The sequence below is a fragment of the Alligator mississippiensis genome, chromosome 9, assembly GCF_030867095.1.
Source record: "Alligator mississippiensis isolate rAllMis1 chromosome 9, rAllMis1, whole genome shotgun sequence".
In the NCBI taxonomy this organism is placed as follows: domain Eukaryota; kingdom Metazoa; phylum Chordata; order Crocodylia; family Alligatoridae; genus Alligator; species Alligator mississippiensis.
The window spans coordinates 77219924-77241096 of record NC_081832.1 but is presented as its reverse complement, the minus strand read 5'-3'; the positions used below and the strand labels follow the sequence as shown (position 1 = coordinate 77241096).

Below are 21173 nucleotides of genomic sequence, written 5' to 3'. Positions count from 1 at the left end.
TCCACACAGACTGCAAGTATACTTCTATCCAGGTGACGTCTGACTCATTGAAAACTGAACAAAGCTTTATTTGACCCGCTTGAAAAGGGGAAGGGGATCTGCCGGTCGAGAGCGTGCAACAGCTGTTGTAATGCTACCATTACAGCTGCACGTCTCAGCGGCGATACAGGAACCTGCGTCCTGAATGAACCCCAAACTCGAGTTGGAAGGGTTTTGCTGCCTCCATATTACTACAGAAGCATACAGAGATAAGTTATTTCCATGCAAGTGTCACATCAAAAACATCCGATATCAACTTGTTACATCTGTTTGTACCTTAAGCACATCTGATGAGGTTAGAAAATTAAATACATCCTTCCACACAAAAAACAGGACTAGCAACAAAGGCCTCAAGCAGCAGGAGAGGAAATTGAGGGCAAAGTCTCCGACTTGGAGGCTGGTCAAGCAGGAGGCACCTAGAGAAGCTGGGGAGTCTCCATCCCTGGAAGTTTTCAACAGCAGGTTCGACAGACCCTTGGCTGGGCTGGGTTAGTCCGGGACAATCCTGCCTTGAGCAGGCGGTTGGTCCGGACGATCTTGCAAGGGCGCATCCAGCCCTACTTTCCTATGATCCTGCGTGCTTCTTGGTGTGCACGCAGGGCTGCATCTGGGGCAGCTGTGGATCCAGTGCATGTTAAACAGAAGTGAAAAAGCAGGGGGCATTTCATAGCAGGGGTCCTGAGCACGGTACAGAGGCTGTGCACACACAACCCCAGCATGATCAATCCTGGGCCACACAAGTGCCCACAACACAAAGTGCCAGCGGATGCTGGTGTGCATCGGAGACATTCCTGATGCACCAGCTTCGACAGGACCACGTGTCTGCAGGATGGGGACCACACGCTGTTTTAGCGTGCTGCCTGGGGTGACCTGACAGCTGTCCTCTCCAAAGCCAGCTAGTCAGTCTCCAGCCCTCTCCCAAGATCACAAGTAGCTTTCATTGCTCAATTATTTAAGCTGTTTCCTAGCAAGCTGTCTTCATGGTTTAGATTTATAAATGTCCTCCCACACAAAGCAGCAGCAAGATGCCGAGAACCCTTCAAACCAGCCGCCTTGCGCGGTCACACAGAGGTTACATTAGACTGTTTATATTAAATGGAGTAAATGCCATGTTAAGTCAAATGCTTTTGCTCAAAATTGCTGCATGTCAGTGCTGGAGACTGGCAGCCTTGCCAGGAGCAGGACCTGCAGAGGGAGCTGAGTCTCTGGCATCTCTCCCAGGCCTTGCCTGCACTGGGACTTGCAGCTGTACTTCCCCCTGGGAGATCTGCCCAGACCTGGAAAGACCCCCTGCACCAGGTACACCAAGACTCCCAATGCTGAGGTCAGAAATGACTGAAATCCTCTCAGCAACCAGCAGTTATGCCACAAACATCAGACCTGGAATCAATTCCTCCATTGCAATGCAAGTACCAGTACTGATTTACAGTGCAGACTGCCCAATGCTGGCCCATTGAACACTTCAGAGCTTGCTGTCATGCTTTTCATAGCACAGCAGTACTTGCAGCATCAGGCACTGCCTTATTTCTATGCATTTACCTGCCTGACAACAAGGGAAGGTGCAGAAAGCAATGCACTGGAAGGAAAGTGATACAGGTGGCTACTGATATACATCTTCCCAATGCCACAGGAGCACATTGGGCTGTTGGTTTGAGGAGCTGTATTATGACAACTGGTTGATGCACTATTCACAGCTCCAGCATGAACTAGAGAGCAAAGTTTTTGTAGCTGGGGGCTGTAGCACCTCAGATTTGCTGTGGAGCACACTATGGTTATGTGTGGCCTGCCCAGCCCTGCCTCATGCCAGGTAGGACGAGGCAGAGAGGCACAATAAAGTGTTCTCCTGCGGGGAAATTTAATATTCCTATAGATTTTGTTAAAAAAACAAAACAATTTGCATTTCAGGGTATGACCTTTGGGGGAAAGGAAGGCATTGTTGGAATAAGAGGAAGGCACATGTCCAAGAGGGAACAGAAGTGGAAATACAAAGGGTGTAGCAGGCAAGCAGAAAAGGGACCACATCACAAACAGCAATATGCCAACTAAACAAGATGTTCCAAGCCCAAGCTGCAGAACTGAAGGCTACGGAGACCATCAGGAGGCTGAGACGATGCCTTTGGGACATGGGGAAGTGAGAGCAGGAGTCTCTTATACCCTCAGTCAGCGAAACAGAGGCACTTAGGCAGAAAAGTTACCGCATCTTCAACCGAGACCCGTCACAGCGCTCAGCAGCAGCCGAGGGCCCAGCCGCTACGTAAACCACCTCTATTTTGCCATTCTGCAGGTGTATAAAGGCACTTACTGCTGACCTCCAGGTTAAGACATACTCCGATCTGCTGGTCAGGAGCACTAAGTACCAGGAGCCAAGATGATCCAAGGCTTTATACTCAGGCTGAGCTATTAGCTCAGCGTGACCTTGGGCAAGCCGCCCGACTGCCTCACGTTCTAGCCAGCTAGCTGGGAAAGCAGTATATCAGTACGCAACTGGCTTCTCTTGGAAAGTCTCATCCTCCGTAGGCAATGGATACACCTGCCTAAAGCCTGTAGTTGGCTTGTGCTCATGATAGACACTTATTTCCTCAGAATTGAGAGGTTGGGACTCTTGGGTCTGGTGATAATAAGGTTTGGCACAATGCAGAAGACAAGGTGGGTGGAAAAAAGGGAGAGGGGACTCACAGAAGGGTATCATTTTATCAATAAGCCAGCCAAGGACTTGCTTTGCTTTAGATGCACCCAGTTGTTCCACTGAAGGGCGCAGCAATCAATGTGCACGTTCACGTGTTTTTTGGAGTCGTGTAACTTGGCCTTTATCTAGTCTAGGCCACAACTGTGAAAGTTTGATACTTGGTTCGGGGTCCAGACAGCCATGGCTTAGCATTCTTCTTGCCGCTGCTTTACAGATGCAAATTTTGTTGAGCTTTCCACAGCCAACACCCCCCAAAGCTTTGGCTCTATTCTCCACAGACAATGCAATCAACCCTGAAAAAAAACATTGCAAAGTGATCCAGACTTTTCAATGTGGAAGGAATAAAGCCATGAAGTACCATAGCAGCAGCAGCAGCTAGGGTCAGGAGGGACCTGAACAGATCATCTCGCCTGACCCCCTGCCACAGGCAGGAATGAATGCTGGGTTCACAAGACCCCAGACAGGTGATCATCCAAACTCCTCTTGAATTTGCCCACGGTACGGGCCAGGACCACTTCCCTGGGAAGTTGGTTCCAGGTTTTGGCCACCCTAACTGTAAAATATTGCTTTCTGGTCTCCAACCTAAACCTATTCTCCATCAGCTTATGACCATTGTTCCTCGTCACCCCAGGTGGTGCTGGGGAGAAAAGGGCTCTGCCCGTTTGCTGTTGCTCTCCCCCGATGAGTTTGTAGGCAGCCACCAGGTCCCCCCTCAGCCTCCTCTTGTGGAGGCTGAACAGGTTCAGGCCCCTCAGTCTCTCCTTGTAGGGCCTGTCCTGCTGTCCTCTCACCAAGCGGGTGGCCCTCCTCTGAACCCTCTCCAGGCAGGCCACATCCCTCCTGAAGTGCGGCGCCCAGTACTGGACGCAGTGCTCCAACTGCAGCCTGACCAAAGTCGCATAGAGGGGGAGCATCACCTCTTTGGACCAGCCCGAGATGCACCTTTGGATGCATGACAAGGTATGGCTGGCCTTGCTGGCTGCCGTCTGGCATTGGCGGCTCATGTTCATCTTGGAGTCAATAATGACTCCGAGATCCCTTTCCACCTCTGTGCTTTCACAAGGGGAACTCCCCAGCCTGTATGTATGCTGTGGGTTCCTTCTCCCCAGGTGCAGCACCCTGCACTTGTCTGCGTTGAACCCCATCCTATTCTCGTCTGCCCACTTCTGTAGTCTGTCTAAATCTAGTTGCAGCCTCTCTCTTCCTTCAAGTGTGTCCACCTCGCCCCACATCTTAGCGTCATCAGCAAACTTGGACAGCGTGCTTTCCACCCCCTCGTCCACGTCACGGATGAAGATGTTAAACAATGCGGGCCCGAGGACCGAGCCCAGGGGTACCACACTGCTCACATCATCTCACCAGGTTGAGTACAACCCGTCCACCACTGCACTCTGGGTGCACCCCATCAGCCAGTTTTTTTACCCATCCAACTGTGTAGGCATCAATGCCGCAGTTGTTTAATTTATTGATGAGGATGGCGTGAGAGACAGTGTCAAAGGCCTTCTTAAAGTCTAGAAAGACTATGTCCACAGCAACACTGTCATCCAAGGATTTAGTTACTTGGTCGTAAAAGGCAATCAGGTTGGTCTGGCAGGACCTGCCTTTGGTGAAGCCATGCTGACTGCCTCTAAGCATGATCTCGCCCACAAGCCCCCCACTGATGTGCTCCTTGATGATCTTCTCCAAGATCTTCCCAAGCACCGAGGCGAGGCTTACAGGCCTATAGTTACTTGGGTCCTCCTTCCTCCCTTTCTTGAAAATTGAGACCATATTGCCTAGTTTCCAATCCCCGGCACCTGGCCAGATGACCATGAATGCTCATACAGCCGGGCCAAGGGCTCCGCGATGACCCCTCCCTCAACACCCTTGGGTGGAGGGCATCTGGACCTGCAGATTTAAAGATGTCTAGCCCTTCCAAAAGATCCCCAACTACATCCGCACTGACTGAATGCCTGACAGAGCTATCCCCGAGATCGTCCCTACCTCTGGTAGGAGGGATGTCCTGGTCCCTGTTCAAGAAAACAGAGGCAAAGAAACTGTTAAAAATATCAGTTTTTCCAAAACCCCTCTTTCAAGCAAAAGTTTCCCTGTCTCAGGTGAAAAATGTTTCTTTTTGTGTGTACTATAATTGAAGTGTTAAGAGTTTACTGGAACTCTTGATTCTCACATGTAAGCCAAGATAAATCCCATCTTTAGTGAATGTATTCAAGCCTTTAGCATTGCACAAATCCAGAAGGAAGTCAGAATGTCTTTGGTTTTATGGGCACCGCATGTCACAAACATATTGCAGTATCTGGAGATGGAAAAGACTTATTGGGTTCTCCGATCCATCTCTCAACAAGCCCGTGGGACATCCATTAGGGTATCATCTAGTCCAGTTAAGTATGACAAACACTGGAGCTTCTGCCACATCCCTCAGAAAGCACATTTCATAATGTAATACATCTTGCTGTCAGATACTGGGCCTAAAATTCTGCATTTTCCTTCAGTTTTTGACATACTGCTTCCAGTTATGCTGCCTACCTTTTCCTTGGATAATGCTCATCTCCACTTGGAGTTTGTACTCTGATGCAGTTAGACATTTCTCCTCTGCCCCCTACTTCCCAGATGCTATACAATATTATCTTCACAGGACAATCCCTCTGGCCCTGTAACCACTCTGCTGCTCTTCTGCAAGCTCCACCACAGTCAGTTAATATCTTCCCAACAAAGAGATAACAAGAATTAAAGAGTCTCCATGCTCTAGGACCCATCATTAGTAGCAAACAGCAGAGTCAGGTAGCCACAAGGAAGGGATGAAAACTAAATTCTCTCTTTGATGAAGACAACTGGTGGGGATTTTATTAAAAAGTGGTGAATAGTTGATTTTCCCCCTAAAGCTAGCCTGCTTTGAGGGGCCCTTCATCAGGAAGGATTTTGCAGTCTAGCGCGCTCCTTCCCTGCTCCCCCGCCAAGCTGGTGAGATCAAGGACCTGCCCTTTGCCTCCTTTAGGCAGGTTACTACAGTTGCTCTTTTTGACAGACTGCCAGGGGGGAAGTGTTGCTGTATTTGACAGTTCAGGTAACAAAGCTTGGCTTCACCAAGAGACCAATAGGTTGCACTATTGCAATGCTCAACATTTTCTGCACTGCAATGCACGCAGTTTTCCTCCAAAAGCCTGGAACAGACTCCTTGGAGTTTTAGAAGCAGCCTGCCTAGGTGAGCACCTTAAAGCAGACTCATTTTTACACCCCATCTTCCTCAAGCATCACTCCTTTCCTTGTCCCCTGGTAGCCCTGCTGCTTTTATACTGGTAGATGGTCTGGGTGAGCAGACACGCAGGAGCTACGCCATGAGAAATGCAAGGTGATGAAGGCTTTGCTGGACAGCTGCTACCAGGGATGAGCAGCTTGGTCTCAGTAAAACATGCCAACCTCCCTGCATACTCACAACAGCTTTTTTAATTAAGAGTAAAAGATGAAGATGGCTTCTGCCACCCCTTGGATTACTGAATAAAAAGAGTCTCATACTCCCCCAAAAAATATTTACTCCCAACCTTGAGGCACGTGGTGTTCAGAAGATGAAGACAAGAGCATTTTAAATGATGACTAAAATGGTCTCTCACCCAACTTTGGTAAAGAGACTTAAGAGCAAAGATGAAACTGGATTAGTGTGCTTGTGACAGTGCGTCTCGGGCATAGGACCCCAGTAGTGCAAGTAGAGTGGGGCAACTGGGACAGGATGGACAGATTGGGGGGGGGGGGGGGGGGGGGGGGGGGGGGGGGGGAAATGGGATGTTACAGGTGGCCCAGGCTCCTGGCTGCCCTGTTACACCTCAGTGGAAGCCAGCCCTTAATGCTGGATTCAAAAACTTCATAGGAAAGACTCCTAAATCAACTTCAAGAGGCTGTGTCAGACCCCAATGAATTGAGGGTCAGTTCTTTTCCTCCTCCAAAAATTGCCATTCAGGCAGTGTGTCAATGTGGGAGCACCAAACCCTCATACCACAGCCCTTGCTTTAGCATCTCAAGTGGGATCTCAGCCACTGTCTGAGCCTATAAACCGAATCCATCAACTCCAGCAAGGCACCTTCCCTCCCTCGACAGCTCCTTCCCTTCTTCGAACACAACTTGGAGCAACTCAGGACTATTCTGCCTGGCTTCCCAGTGAGGAATAACCCTGAGGAGAGGAGGATCCCTATGGAGAGATTGTGCAAAGGGGGTGGAAACCCGCTAGTGAGGGAAATAGTGTGAGAGGGTCATGCCGAGCTCAGTTTCCAGGACCACTTTAATTCCTGCTCTGTCAGGGCCCAGATTTCACTCCAGAGTACAGCATCCCAAGAACACATTGGACTAGTTACCTCCAAGATTGCAGACACTTCCACTGTCAGTGCAGAGCTCCTCATCAGCTCACACCCCGCTGCCTTATCCTGAGGGGATGTGTGCAAACAGCGCCTTGTTCACTGACAAGTCAACCATGAAATAAGCACTAGAAGTTAGCAGTTAACAGTTCTCCTCCTCCCTGGCACACACAGCAGCGATGTTCTGCAAAGGTGCAGCACCTGCATGCCTTCAATAAATTCATGTGTAGCAAGTCATTTGCTATTTGTCATTCATAAGTCAGGGTGCACAATCAGGTTGCAGAAATACCCCCCCCCCCCTTCCATGCATGTGATGCCGGTTTATGCAGTGTGCATGTTCAGTTTGATTTCTTGCTGTTCACAATGAAGTCCATTTGCAGAAGCCATTTGGCAGCTACACAGGAATAATTCTGACTCCCCACCCCTGGATTTTTCAGTTTGTGATCAACTCAGCAACAGGAAAAAGTAATAATTCACACAAACTGGTGTTAGGTTCTGGCTTATGTGCATCATTGCAAAGTTAGCACTCTTTCCGACAAGCACGAGACCTACCACAACCTCTCCCCTAGCATTTTCTTTCGAACTGCTCAGTTTGAATTCAGGTGTTAACCAGCAAACGTGTAGCTTGTTGAACTACATTATCTCACTCGTGTCAAGTCATCTCATGTCCTGTTACTGCCAGGCAGTAAGCAATAAGAGGTGGAATGATGCCATACTGCATGGTGCTGCCAAACATGATGTAGTGTGTCAAATGCATCTAGCTAGCAGATATTGTTAAGGAAGAGTGAGTATGAGATGAGGAGTCTGGATGTCTCTCAGATTAAATCTGAAGCTTGTATATTCTTTGTCTACCACATTTCTCTTATTCTTTCCAACCTAAACATGTTTCCTGCTTTCCCCATGCCCATCACCTTGCAGGGGGAAGTCATACCTCCTATCCTAGCAAAGCTCTCTGGGTTTTATCCGAGCTTTAAAACAACAAGGGGTCAATCGTGCCAAATAAATGTCAGTTGTGCATGTGGCTTCAACTTTATTCTCCCCATAGGAGGTTTTTCAGGCTATGCTGATTATCACTTGCTCGCCTTGTCTGCCAAATAGATTTGTGAAGGCCGTGGTAGAGAATTTGTGCCCTCATGTTTGGTTTTGCTAGAGTCTAGCACATTCATACAAAGACACACATACCCAACTTGGAGTAAGTTCTAATGGAATTAAAAGTTAGGAATAACATTTATTTCACACAATGTATGAAGGCAGCTAGCAAAAGGCTTATGATGCACATACATCCCAAAGAGTTTCCTGTTTGAGAACTTGGGTAATGCATTGATGCCTGGCTGGTCCTCTGTTGCAGGTGAGTAGGAGTGGGAGAATCCAGTTTGAGACAGACATATTAGATGGAAATGTTCTTTTGTGGAAGATGAGCCATTCTTTAAAGAGGTCAATATTCATTTACTTGCTGTAGTAGACTAGAAACATTCCCTCAGCTCCTCCAGCAAAGGGTTGAACAAAGCAACTTAAGCGAAGTGCTGCAAGTTCACACACCCTGGCCAGTCTGCAGTTGGACACCAGGGCACTTCCCTGCCTACTTTACTTCAAGATGCAAACAATCCTTCCAGATGATGCAACCACAACGTTCAGGCAGTGCTGGAGAGATGGGCTACTTGAATTAAGGAAGACTACACAGATCCAGCTTGGGAAACATTTTTTAATCATCATCCCACTCTGACCTCAGACAAGTTTTGCATCTTGCCGTCTGCTACTGAGCTCATAAGCTTTTGTCTTTGCCAAGATTTATAGCAACAACAAGTGATGGATAGGTACTGGGTCCAATACAATTTTTTTAACACCACTGTAAACTAATGCAGTCACTTCAGGTTCACCCCAAGCATAAATGGAAGATGATCAAAGGGTCAGGAGCAATCAAATGCATACACCCCTACCTTTAACTTTGCTTGAAAGAATAGTCTCCCACTCCGAGAAGCCTCTGGCTCAGTCCTGGCTCCAAGTTGTAGCCTGCAGCCTTCGGACAAGCAATTCACTTTCCGCCCCGTTTTAAGGATCTATAAAAGAGCAATAGCACAGCTCACTTTGGAAATTGCTTTTCTAGTACAATGTTGTCTGGGCATCAGAATGAAATACACGGTGTACACATTTCCATCCATTTTGGTGGGGGAGGATGTTGCCAGGCTATTTGCCAGAGGGACTTTGAGGTGACATGGTACAAAAGGAGCAGCCTCCTACTACACAAGCCTACCCGTTACACAGCCCTGAACATCAGCTACTGGCTTGCCTCCTGTTTTATACTGGCCAGGCAATCTGGAAAGGTACTGGATGGAGTTGGTCCCTCAACAACTCATAGCCAGTTTAAGCAGTGTGCATTTTGCATCCCTGTCCCGTCTCTCTACCACTTTGTTGTTCACCTTGATACTAAAACAGGTGAATTGCCCAAGCAAGAAAAAGAAAAATCACTGAATTATACTCACTGTGGAAGACAAGAGTAAAATATCCTCCATCACCCCCCACCCAATGACAGCAAAATCGCTCGTGTCTACCCCCAACACGTATAATCAAGAATAAGAATTTCTGTCTCACAAATTAAGGAGTTATTAACTGAAACATTACTCTTCATCCTTTTATCTTCTCATTCCATAACCCAATAGCCAGTGCTTTATGACACCGGTAATAGGCTTGATCTGGAACAGCACAGATACTGAAAAGCTTCATTTTCTGATAGACCCCCTTTACATGATTACTCACTAAAGAAACAAGTGCCTTTTCCTTGACCTGGTTTGTACTGGTACATAACTGCGGTATTCCCGTTGATGTCAAACCTTACTCCAAAATGGACACCGGCACCAGATGCTGGCTCTTGACTCACAGGAGTGTAGATCAGCATTGGGGGTATGGGTTGCAGCTGTGTTGGTCTAAGGACATAGGCAGACAAGGTTTCCTTGCATGCAGACCAGCCTCTGGCTTCTCCACTATTCAGCCCATCCAGGAAGAGCACACACCAACTGCAGATGCTTCCTCAGTCCGACAAAGGGCATTTGTACCCAAGTTTGCAAAGAAGAATTTTTCCAACTATTTGAAGGGGTCTTATAAAAGATACCAGATTTACCCAAAGAACCTTGTCTGCCTAGCTCAGTATTAGTCCTGTTGAAAATAGCTGGGTTTTTGGCAATATACTGGAAGGCTAGAGTACAAGACCCTCGCACTGCTGTGCACTTACTGCCTCCTAGCAAAGGGAATGCTAGTCTGAATTCCTCGCACACATCTGTATCATCCCTTGGGATATAACAGAGGGCCAGGCTCTCTAGAAAGCAAGAAACCATCTGGTGGTATTTGCGAGAAAGCACTTCCCAGTTTTCCAGGCTCAAGTAATTTCCATAACTAGAGCTTTACTGACAGTCTTGACCATTATCAAACACAACTTCCGGCAAAGTTGAGAACCATAAACACAAGAGTATCGCTTTCAGGTTGGATCACCTGGTCCATTGGACCCTTATGGACCAGAGAAAGCAGAGATACATTAACTTTCACAAGCAGCAGCTTACTTCCCGTGATGCCAAATTATTAGCCTCTGACAAAGCAAGCTGCAGCCTCTGAAAGCCTGTCTCTCTCCATTTGGGTTAGTTTATAAAAAGTGCAAATCTTCCCTGCCTTTTGCCTGACTTCAGACCAGGTAGGCAAGTAGCTCTCACCCAAATCATCCCAGTGCACAATCCTGCCATTGAGTGACCCCACACAGCAAGAGTTTCTCTTGACTCTCCCCCACCAGGAGGAGAAAGACCCCCATAAAAGCCCCAACAAGACACAGAAAAGGGAATGGAGCTCAATATTCAGAATACAGTTTGCAGCCCATCTCAGGGGGACCAAGTCCTCAGGCTCAGAAAATTCATAAGCTAGACAAAAAAGTCCCCCAGTTGCATTTCACCTAAGCTGGGACCTGAACCCCAGTCGAGTCCCTGGGGAGTGGCCCACCCAGTTACCACTGGAGCTGCCTAGGAGATGACATGGAAATTAAGCGATCAAAGACCGGATTGAGAAACCCATGACTCCCTTAACAAATCCCACAAGAGGACCTTTCAGCATTTTTAAGCTGACCCATCAAGTTCTGGAACAGGCATGTAATCCTCTTGGATTTTAAAGGATGGATTTAAAAAAAGTGTGTCAAGAGGTTCATAGTCTTCATTACATTTTAGAGGCTTTTAGAAAGCCTCGTTTCATTTCTATGGTTCCCTGCTGGTTTCATCCCTATTAAGGCACAGATTTGCAAGGATGCTATGAGAGTTGGGCTCCAAACCCCCAGAGCAATTGGACACCCGACTCCCTTAGCCTCTGTGCAGAAGGCCTGGCTTAGATTTACCACGGTTTGTTTGGGGTTCCCCCCAAAAAGGGCAGCTGCTAAAGGAGGCTTCTGGCCTCCTCAGCACAGCGCCTTAAAGCAAGAGGTCTGCAGATTCCTGCATAAGCCTCCCTCCCCCCCCCCAAAAAAGCAGGTGCTGCAATAAACAGCTTCTCATCCTTTCATCACAGATTCAGAGAGAAGTAGGGCTAGAAGGGACCTCCAGGGGCCATGTAGTCCAACCCCCTCCCCGAGGCAGAGTCAGCCCTGTCCAAACCAATGTTTCAGAGACGGGTTATGGATTACCAGCCCTCAACTGTAAAAAAAGAGAAACAAGTCCTTCAGAGGGAGCTGGAAGAGGCTCCTCACAACAAGGCAAGTCGCATACAGGCTAAAGATGCAAGCCTTCTGCGTGGGAGAGATTCAGACTCTCCTCTTACCACTTGCTTATGTCGTTAGCCTGAAGACAGGAGTGCCAGCCAGCCCCTACACACGCAGTACTTGCAGCCTTTCATCTCCCAGGCACACACGCACACACACAAAAAAAATCAATGGAAATGTAAGAGTTTGAGACCAAGGTGCAGATGGTGCAGTGAAGGAGAGTATTAGAGACAGAAAAAGCAGGGAAAGTGGATAAAAACAAAGGTAAAATAGAAGCTCGGAGCTAGATGTGGTGCAATGAGGGTCTTACCTCCTGCTGCACTGGAGCTTGTCAGCACTGCCTCAGTTTCCTTATTTCTGCAAGGAAACAGAGCCGTTGATACTTCTGGGGTGCTCTCCCCTCCCCAAAAAACCTGATTTATAAACTAAAAGTTCAGTTCAGAGCTAGAAACTCCCTACTTCCTTCTGAAGGGTCACTCACTAGCCCTTGAGGAGAGCTTCATCCACATCTACCTCTTGCTCTGGGCAGCTCCCACCAGGCCTGTTTCTCCAGCTGGCACCTAGCAAGTCCCTACTGCTCTGCCTGAGAGCTAGACAACCCTCCACCTTCTTCAAGCACCTTCAGCTGCCTTTTAACCCAGCAGATTTGAGGCATGGGCTTGTGTCCCATAGGGTCTGGGCTCACTTCTTTCACCTGAGGAGAGGTGGGAAGCCTGGCACAGGTGCAACTCATTCTCAGCCTCCTTAAAGGGCCAGTACACATGTGCTTTCCTGGCTAACAGAAGACTAATGTTTTCTTGTTACAGCCTTAAACAGGACTAAAACTTTGCCTTACCCAGTTATTTTTCACCTCTGGGCTAGAAGCAAGCTCAGCCTCTTGCGGTAATCAAGAAGGAGAAGTAGGGATGCTCTCCAATGGCCTTGCAGTGAGTTGGGTCCAAAAAGCAACTTTCACACAGCTTTTAAGACATGCCTTGCAATGGTTTGTACTGGCTGCAAGTACTTATACCATGCAACTGGTCTCTCCGGGGAAGCCACAGCATCATGATGGGGAGCTCTGGTCTGATAATGCAAAAAGGGACTGGGAATCCCGTGGGAGAGGAGAACGTCACGTGTCTCATCAAGCCACCACAAAATGCCCTGTCCTTGTGCATCTTTTATTTCAGGGATCCTGAACTGAGAATGAGGGATTTTCAAATGAAAGCCACAAATGTTTTGAATTTTCTGTATTCTCACACAAGCGAGTGCATGGTCGGGGGGGGGGGAACCTCTGCTTCTCCGAATGGCAGCGGTCTGCCTGATTCTTAATTACTGTTATTTGTCCTATTGAGAGCACTTGATACTTCCTTTTTCCAGTCCTTTATGCTTTCTCGTAATCAGATGTAGTGCTGGGAACTGATTGTATATTAGATTGGATTTCTGTACCGAGGGCCTTTCCAGTTCCTTCCTGCTGCCCTCCGCCTCTCCATGCTACGCCCACCGCAGAACAGCTTTGGGTGTCCCAGGTAAGACGTTCATTAGACATTTAAAAATAACTTCTGCTCTCAAAGTAGAAACTAGATCTGCAGTAACTAAGCAACATAATAAAATGCCAGTAGTGGCAAAAGAAACCCTTAAGACTTGCCTGGTCCCTTGATGCTCTTATTTGTCTGTAACAAGTATGTTATTTCCTGATAAGTGAAGCAAACACCAAATTACTATGACATATATGTTCCATATTTATAGTTGAAAGAGAGGTTCACATGTGTACAGAGGGCTTTATTAATTTCTTGTTTGCAAGTGGAAGCTGACAGCATCAGTAATATCTTCTGTCAACTGAGTTAATATAACCAACTTTCTAATCATATACAAAACCGTGTGAACTCAAAATAAGCCATTTGGTCTGAAGAAACTTAATTCTCCATGTCGAAGCCTGAGCAGAGGTACAGTCCCCTAAATATCTTTTCACATTGTGGCTCCCAAACAAGAATAGCTGTTACATGTAGATTATTGGATCTGCAAAAATTATAAAATGGAATTGGATGTAAAATCTATCAAGAAAAGGGCAGAGGGCACTGAGGAGAGGAAAAAAAGCTAAGACTTTCTGGTCTTTAACTGATGCCAAGATGATCTCATCACTGCAATCATCGTTACAGTTTGTTTTTTGATTGCTTCCACCAATGATCACATTGCAAACTTTCTTCCAGAGCACGCCTGTCCTACCGACAGTTTCTAAGTTCAGACTCCTGGAAATTAACTTCTTTTGCAAGACAACAGGCTCAGAGATAGCCTCCAGCCTGAAATTAGACTTCTAAAGGGATAGTTAGGCTCTCACCCAATGTTTTAACTGAGAGCTGCTGAGTGTTCAATTCTTTTGACAATCAGGCGGATGTCTAAACACAGATTTAGGAGCTTAATTTCAGGCTCCTGGGTTTTCTGGGGTTTTGTTTTGTTTTTTTTTAATTCTTGACATTAAAGCAGGTGCGAAATTACAGTGCAAGTTCCTCTGCACCAGCCCATCCGTCAACCTCCGTCTGACACCCGAAGAGGCCAGCTGGGGGCTGGCCAAGGAGCTGGAAGGTTTGATGAAGGGAAATACTGTCTACTGCAGTAGGCAGGAGCCAGCGTCGGCTCGGTTCAGGGAAACCACACTGAAAGGCTTCCTAAGAGGCCCGCCAGAGGTGAACGGGTCTGTACCTTCCTGCATTTCCAGATGCAGCCCTTTCCTTAGCATGCATTCCTGCAAGACACCTGCCAAGGAGCTCCTGGACAATGCATTGTGCATGCACCGAAAGACTGGACAATGCATCTTGCATGCACCGAAAGACTTGCATTGAGGTGCAGGTCCTCAGCCCTGGTCTGCAGCCTTTGGGCTGTCTCAGCCAAGCCCCAGGGCTAGAACTGGGCAGGTGCAGGATCTACAAGTGCGTGGTGGTCCCAGGCGGCAGAGCTGGCATTGCTAGCTTGGTGCCCCCTCGTGCTAACACCCCTTGCATGGTGCACGCAGCAGGGAAAGACAAACAGCCTGGGGCAGCTGCCCTCTGGCAATCCCCAGCCACTGTAGCAGCCCTTGGGGGACTGTTGGCAGATGGCGTAAATGAGAGCAGCCCTGAGGCGGTGCAAGTCAGTTCCTAGGATCCAAAGAGGACTGAGATAGGCAAACAGCCAAATCTGCCTCCCCCTCCTTACCTAGCTCATGCACTGCACAGAGCTCAGCCAGACTCGAGGACCTGGGGAATGTCTGCAAATCAAATAAATCTTGCATGCATTAGGCACGGTGCCATTCAGCAAGGCTCCTTTTGCTAAATTATACAACACCTATGTGTAGATCTACAAGAGGCTGCCCTCACACCCGACGCTGCGCTGGATCTTGCTCAGATGTTGTGCCGTGTTTTGTCTCCTCTGGGAGCACAGCACCTAAGGGAGCACCACGAGTTCAGCGGTTGGCTGTCACAGCACAGTGCCGCACATCATCCCCAAGCCCCCACCTGGGAAATGACAGCAGTGTGATCCAGCGATGTGTGTGCAAGCAATGCACTAAGAGCAGACATGTGCCAGCGTCCTGGACAGCTGTCTCGGTCAGAAACTATGTGCATCTCTTAGCACTGTCACCACTGCCGCTCTTCTCTCTCCTCCTTATTAGGGCTACTTATAACCACTCCAGCCATTTTATAAGGCAAGAAGGGGGTGAAAATAGTGATATTCCTGATTCAGTGTTCTCACCAAGAGAGAAGAATATAGGACTCTCCCCGTAGTAAAGCATATGCTCTCTGCTGAACTTAATCTCCAGTGACCCACATGCAAAAGAAGCCCCCAGCTTTCACAAACTAGTGCCGTGGTTCTCATGCAAGGGCTTGTGACGGCTGTGCTATAAAGCAGAACTGGAAATGCACTGTCCCTCTCTGTCTCAAAGCTGTTCACTGCGACAGAGGGAAAAGCAGCAGTCCCAGTTTATAGCCCAAGTAACCAGAGCTTGGAGACCCTGAAAGTCCTGCCTGAAAACAAGGCTCCTCTCAAGGCTGCGTTGCCTACTGCTACTCGAGACGCCAGAAGAGCCGCTGGCTCCCACACTGCCACTCTGCAGGGATGATCACCAGGGGACTTTTGTCACACGGGATCTTCCACCAAATCCTCCCACCCCTGTAACACCAATGCACAAGCTCCACCGCATGCAAGGGGTGCAGATCCCCTGGGCAAGCGTCGCTCATCAGTCACCTATGCTACCACCTCTCACCAGTTTGCGGTCTTTGGACACCTGTATTGAAAGGGGCAGGCGGAAGAGGGAGCAGTGGGGTTAGCCCTTTATGAAGCATCACAACAGCCCCATTAAATATAATAAGTGTCTTCCTTATACAAAAAGTGTCCTTATACAAAAATGGACAAGAGAAAGGCTTTCCCACTCTGCTTGTGGCTACATAGCACCTACCAGTAGCAGAGATAAGGCACCTATAAGCCCTACCTCCAGGCATTAAAGCATGTTTTTCTCATCCCAGCTCCCATCTTCTCTCCTCCCCATTAAGAGAAGAGACAGTCAAGGCTTTGCTGGACTGCTCCTCTGCCTGGTTCGGGAGCTGTGACGGACCCCAAAAAAGTTGTTTCATCCACTGTTCCCTGGCTGAGTGTCAGTGGGCTTTGAGGACTGAGGATGGGCTATTAAAAGGAAGGGGAGAGAGACAGACAGAGAATGCAGGTTGAGTGATTTCTCAGCTGGGGACCCTGCAAAGAACAGTATTACTACAAAACTGCCTATTCTGAGGTCCGACATCCAATGTCAGCCCTGGCATAGGAGATGGTGGACTCGAACACAGCTCCTACTAGATGAGGCTGTGGTAATCCCAACTCTTCTCTACAGCTGTGAAGCTTGGGGGACCTACGGGGACCACCTGAAGAGCCCCGAGCGCCAGCACCAGCACTACCTCCAGAAAATCCTTGGCATAAAGGGGGAGGATCGTTGCACAAATGCCAGTGTCCTCACCAACACTAACACCCCCAGCACGCAAGTGTTGATCATTCAACATCCGTTGCAGCGGACAGGGCACTGTGTGCCTAGGACTGATGGATGTCTACCAGAACAACTGCTATACTGAGGACAAAGGGCACGCGGGGGCCAGAGGCAATGCTGCAAGGACACCCTCAAGTGTGGCATTGACACCACAAATTGAGAAAAACTAGCCCGGGACAGGGCTACACAGCAATGCTTTGTAAAAGAAAGTATATCTTACTTTGAGGAAAACCACCTTGCTCTGGAGGCAGAAGAACAACAGGAGTGGAAGGAAAAGAAACAAGACCCAGAAATCCCTGGTCTGACCCTGCCTTTAACCGTAATGCAATCATCATTACACTTTGTTTTTCTATTGCTCCCACCAATGATCACAGAAGAATGACAGGAGTGGAAAGAAAAGAAACAAGACCCAGAAATCCCTGGTCTGACCCTGCTTTTAATTGTAATGCAATCGTCATTACAATTTGTTTTTGTAAAACCATGTGTGGAGCTTGCCAGGAGTCTGCAGCTCTAGGATCGGCCGTTTTTGCTATCAACAGACTCATTTACAACCCTTTGCTTGACCGTGGGACTGAGCATCCTTGACCATGAGGGACTGCCACCACCGACGAGGAGTATGCGGTTCCCGAAGACGACCTGGGGAGCAGAACCTGCTAATGCCTAACATTAGAAATACATAGAAAAATGCAGCAGATCTTATGTTTGACACAGCAGAGGAAATAACCAATATTAGCAATAAAACATGCTTTGTGCATCATCTGGTACCTGCTGACAGCACATAGGGCCATTCAGGAGACTAAGCCCCATACACGAAATGCACGGGGAGTAGCACACATGTATACGTGGATGCACCTAGACAAGGCAGCAATGCTCTGCTTTTCCCGGTGTAGGAAATCATAACACTGCAGCAAGAAGAACCAGGAGCTGCCTGCATCTTTTGGCTGGCCGTGTGCTGTTGGTATCAGGAAGGCTTCCTTAGGATTTAGATGGGGAGATATAAATGGAATCTCTCTGGAGCCAAGTTATGCTACCTGTGGGCCTGATGTTCCTCTGTTTTGCCTGAAGAAGACAAATGTTTCGTCCTTATCTGTGGATTTCTTTGATAATTAAAATGCATGAACTACTTTAAGCTGTATTTACCCAGGGGGGCTTCAACAGTGCTCCTTCACAGTTTGGAGAAAAAAAAAGAGGAGTGGAAGGTTTTAAAGATGTCGTGCCTAGGAGCCGTTGATTAATATTCCTTAAAAGCAATATCAACAGAAAAGAATATTAACATTACAGGTCTAGCGAGGTAAAACAATTGCCAATCTAAACACGTGCTGAAGAGTGAGATCAGAAGCGACCCCAAGTAGGTACAGCGATCATCCTTAAATCTTGCCCATTGTCATCAATAGCTAAATAACTGGAGGTCAGAAATCGGGCTGTTCCCTGACGGCTCCCAGCGCTGAACAGGGACAGCCCCGCAAAGGCTGGAGTGAAGTCATCCAAGACAAAAACTGGGGAGAGTCTGCTAGACACCAAATTAAATTAGGAAGGCAGGAGGATACAAAAGCAGGGCCTCACTTCCTGCATTTCTGAAGTCGGTCAAGGCCGTGCATTCACAAAGCGCTGGTTGCAAAACAACACCAGACACTGAAAAACTACGGTTTATAAGAGCCCCCTACTCTGGCACTTTGCCCCCCACACCGAGGGTCTCAAAATGGTTCGGGGACATTAAGCCCAACAGCTCCCTCCAAGACTAACAATGAATGCCATCAAAAAGTCCGCCTGTGCCCCAAACGTAGCAAGCTCTTTTAATGCTAGGATGCCCATTATACAGATAGGCAGGCTGAGACAAAGAGAAGCTAATCTGCCACATGGCAAGTCAACAGAAAGGGGCTGGGGAATAACTAAAGAGTCTTGATGCCTACCCCATGCTTTTGTCCTAATCACTGGGACATTTCTTTTTTGGGGAGAGAGCACTACAAAGCCTTAGTCTGTAATCAGCTCAACAGGAACTCTGCTTCCTTCAGAGTAGTGAGAGGCGGATTTCAGAGACCGCGGTGCCCTAAAACAAGCGGAAGACTAATCTTCCAAAGACACACATTTGAGCCAGAGGAACAACCCGTGCTGTATTACAAAGTGACTTAGCATCAACCTCGCTGGAACATTTTCCTCCAAACAATTTCCTATTGGAAAATGCTGTTGCAAGGAAGACAGCCGTTCACATACCCCTACCAAGTGTCAACATTTCCAAACCGAATGTACAAATTCTGTTTTGACTTCGTTATATTTTATTTTCCCACGATATGCTTAATTTCGGGTGCTACTACCTGATGTGTCACAGGTAACTCGTGGCACGTTATCAACTTGCCGTGCCCTTATACTGGCATTTCACATCATAATACAGCACGGTGTTTCACTGCTAGAGCAAAATAAGCTATTGTTGGCTGGGTTTCTCGCACTTTGAAGGGCGTTCCTACTTTTAGGAAACAAAACATGATGAATCAAAGTCCCTCCTGTCCCTATTGTAAATGAAATAGTTGCATACTTGAAAATTTTTATTCAAATAAGCACGCGGTGTACTAATTACAAGAAGAGCTGTTTACCGTACCCTTGAGCTAGCCTAAAATTATTTTTCTACAATATTGATGTTTCAATCTGTGCTTAGTGGCAGGTGCTCTTAATGAGTTTTAAAATATAATGAAATATTCTATTACTTCTAATTTTAGCTATTAAACTTGTCTATCATGACTTGATATCATGTGAGAGATTACCACGCAGTGTTGCTGCTGACATGCCATCAAAGGATGTATGATATTAAATGAAAGATAAGTACATCTCCAGTTGAATTCATTTTGAAATGAAATTCCAAACTTTTTCCCAAAAAGGAATTTTAAAAATGATTTTTTTCCCCCCATTTCAAAGCAAAAACAGATTTGGGAATTTTGCAATTTTCTGTAAAGTGGAAATCCTAAATTTCTAGCCCTTCCAACTCAGCCTTTGGTGGCACATGTAGGCTCGTTTTAGCAAGCTGTGTCAATGCTGGGGGCACAACCCTCTAACACAATGCTAAACCACATGTTCCTCATTTGTACAAGAGGTTCAATTCCTGTTTATACCAGGACCCCTTTATACTATTCTAGCAGTGTAAAGGAGTCTTAAAGAAGGCAAAAAGCAGTATAAACATCCAGTCTTGAACTGAAGTAGGTTATCTACTAATGCAGGGGTTCCCAAAGTGTGGTACGCATACATCTGGGGGTACACACGACATCTCTGAGAGGTACGTGGGATAAATTGTGTAATGGTGGACTTAATTTTCACTATAATAATAATTGGCATTTAAGGGGCTAAAATATAAAATGTATGCTGGTGGGGGTATGCGGGCAGTTGGTAAATCTGGAAGGGGGTACACAATAAGAAAAAGTTTGGGAACCTCTGTACTAATGTAATGCAACTTTTCAGGGTAGACGAACCCCCATAAATAAAGAATAGGGAAAGATGACAGTGTTATTCTCATTTTACAGATGGGGATGACAGAAAGAGCATAAGATTTTACCCAAGGTCGCGTTTCTGACGGGGCTGTGAATTAGCCACAGACCAGCCAGTCCAGGGAGCAAGTGTGAACCGTCGTCCTCTGCCAGTATGATGATAAACCACGTGAAGAATGGAGAATGGGGAAAAGAGAGATTAAAAAGGCTTATAAAATTTCTAGGGGCTGAAGTAATGCTTTTATTCCCAACTCCTACGCTGACAGCTGCTTTGAGAAGAGTAGGAGTGGAGACATGGGGAAATAAATATTTTCTGCCTGATGATATTTCCTCTATGGGGTCATCAAGTCCTGAATCCCTAGGGAACTTTACCCTTTGGGCCCTGGGTTTAGAGACAGGAGGGTGGTTAGGGACGATGGCTGGAGGCAGGAGTTGGGAGAAAAGGGGATGTTAGTGTGCACGTGACTGGCAAAGTCTCAAGCCAGCTGACTGGTGGAGTGGCTCAAATAAAAGCCTGCACTTCCAGCTGGGAACGGTTATATTGTCTGACGGGTCCCAAGGGAGTTTTCAGACACCAAAAACTTTGCAGTGTATAGCCTGCTCGCCTCCCAAGTGAATCAAAACGTCACAAGAGCCCAACTGTTGGGTACTACCCTGGACCCACAACATACCTTTCCTTCCCAGTGTTGCATAGGATTCAAATGCCAAATAGTTGAGGGGAAATAAAAGGGCTGGGACTTGGAGGGAATAGGAAAACCTTACACTTGACATTGGATTTGACAGCAGCAGTGATTCGGTTGCACATACTTCCCCATGCATATTGCAGACTCCAACATGACTCCATCCTGCGACCCTCCCTCACTGCGGATCCCACGCAAAGGCCAAACACAAGAGCCAACAGGAGAGGAAACAGGGCTCACAGCTGCTCCAATTT

The 21173-nt window shown here is 47.3% G+C and overlaps 1 protein-coding gene and 1 long non-coding RNA gene across 3 annotated transcripts in view; one reads left to right on the top strand and one right to left on the bottom strand.

Moving 5' to 3' along the window:
* SGCD (sarcoglycan delta) overlaps positions 1–12451 on the bottom strand; it is a 496907-nt gene extending 484456 nt beyond the window's left edge. Inside the window, exons 1-3 of one of the 2 annotated variants that reach the window (XM_059712937.1) lie at positions 12270–12451; positions 12099–12145; positions 9003–9122 (exon numbers count right to left, since the gene is read on the bottom strand). The gene's annotated coding sequence lies outside the window, so the exon portion shown is untranslated. The remainder of the gene's footprint in view (positions 1–9002; positions 9123–12098; positions 12146–12269) is intronic. The other variant, XM_059712938.1, reaches the window with a different exon arrangement.
* Positions 12437–20532, top strand: LOC132243358 (uncharacterized). The gene is made up of 3 exons (XR_009454831.1): positions 12437–12714; positions 13169–13293; positions 20276–20532. It is a non-coding gene; the product is annotated as an uncharacterized LOC132243358 (long non-coding RNA).
* The last annotated feature ends 641 nt before the right edge of the window (positions 20533–21173 follow it).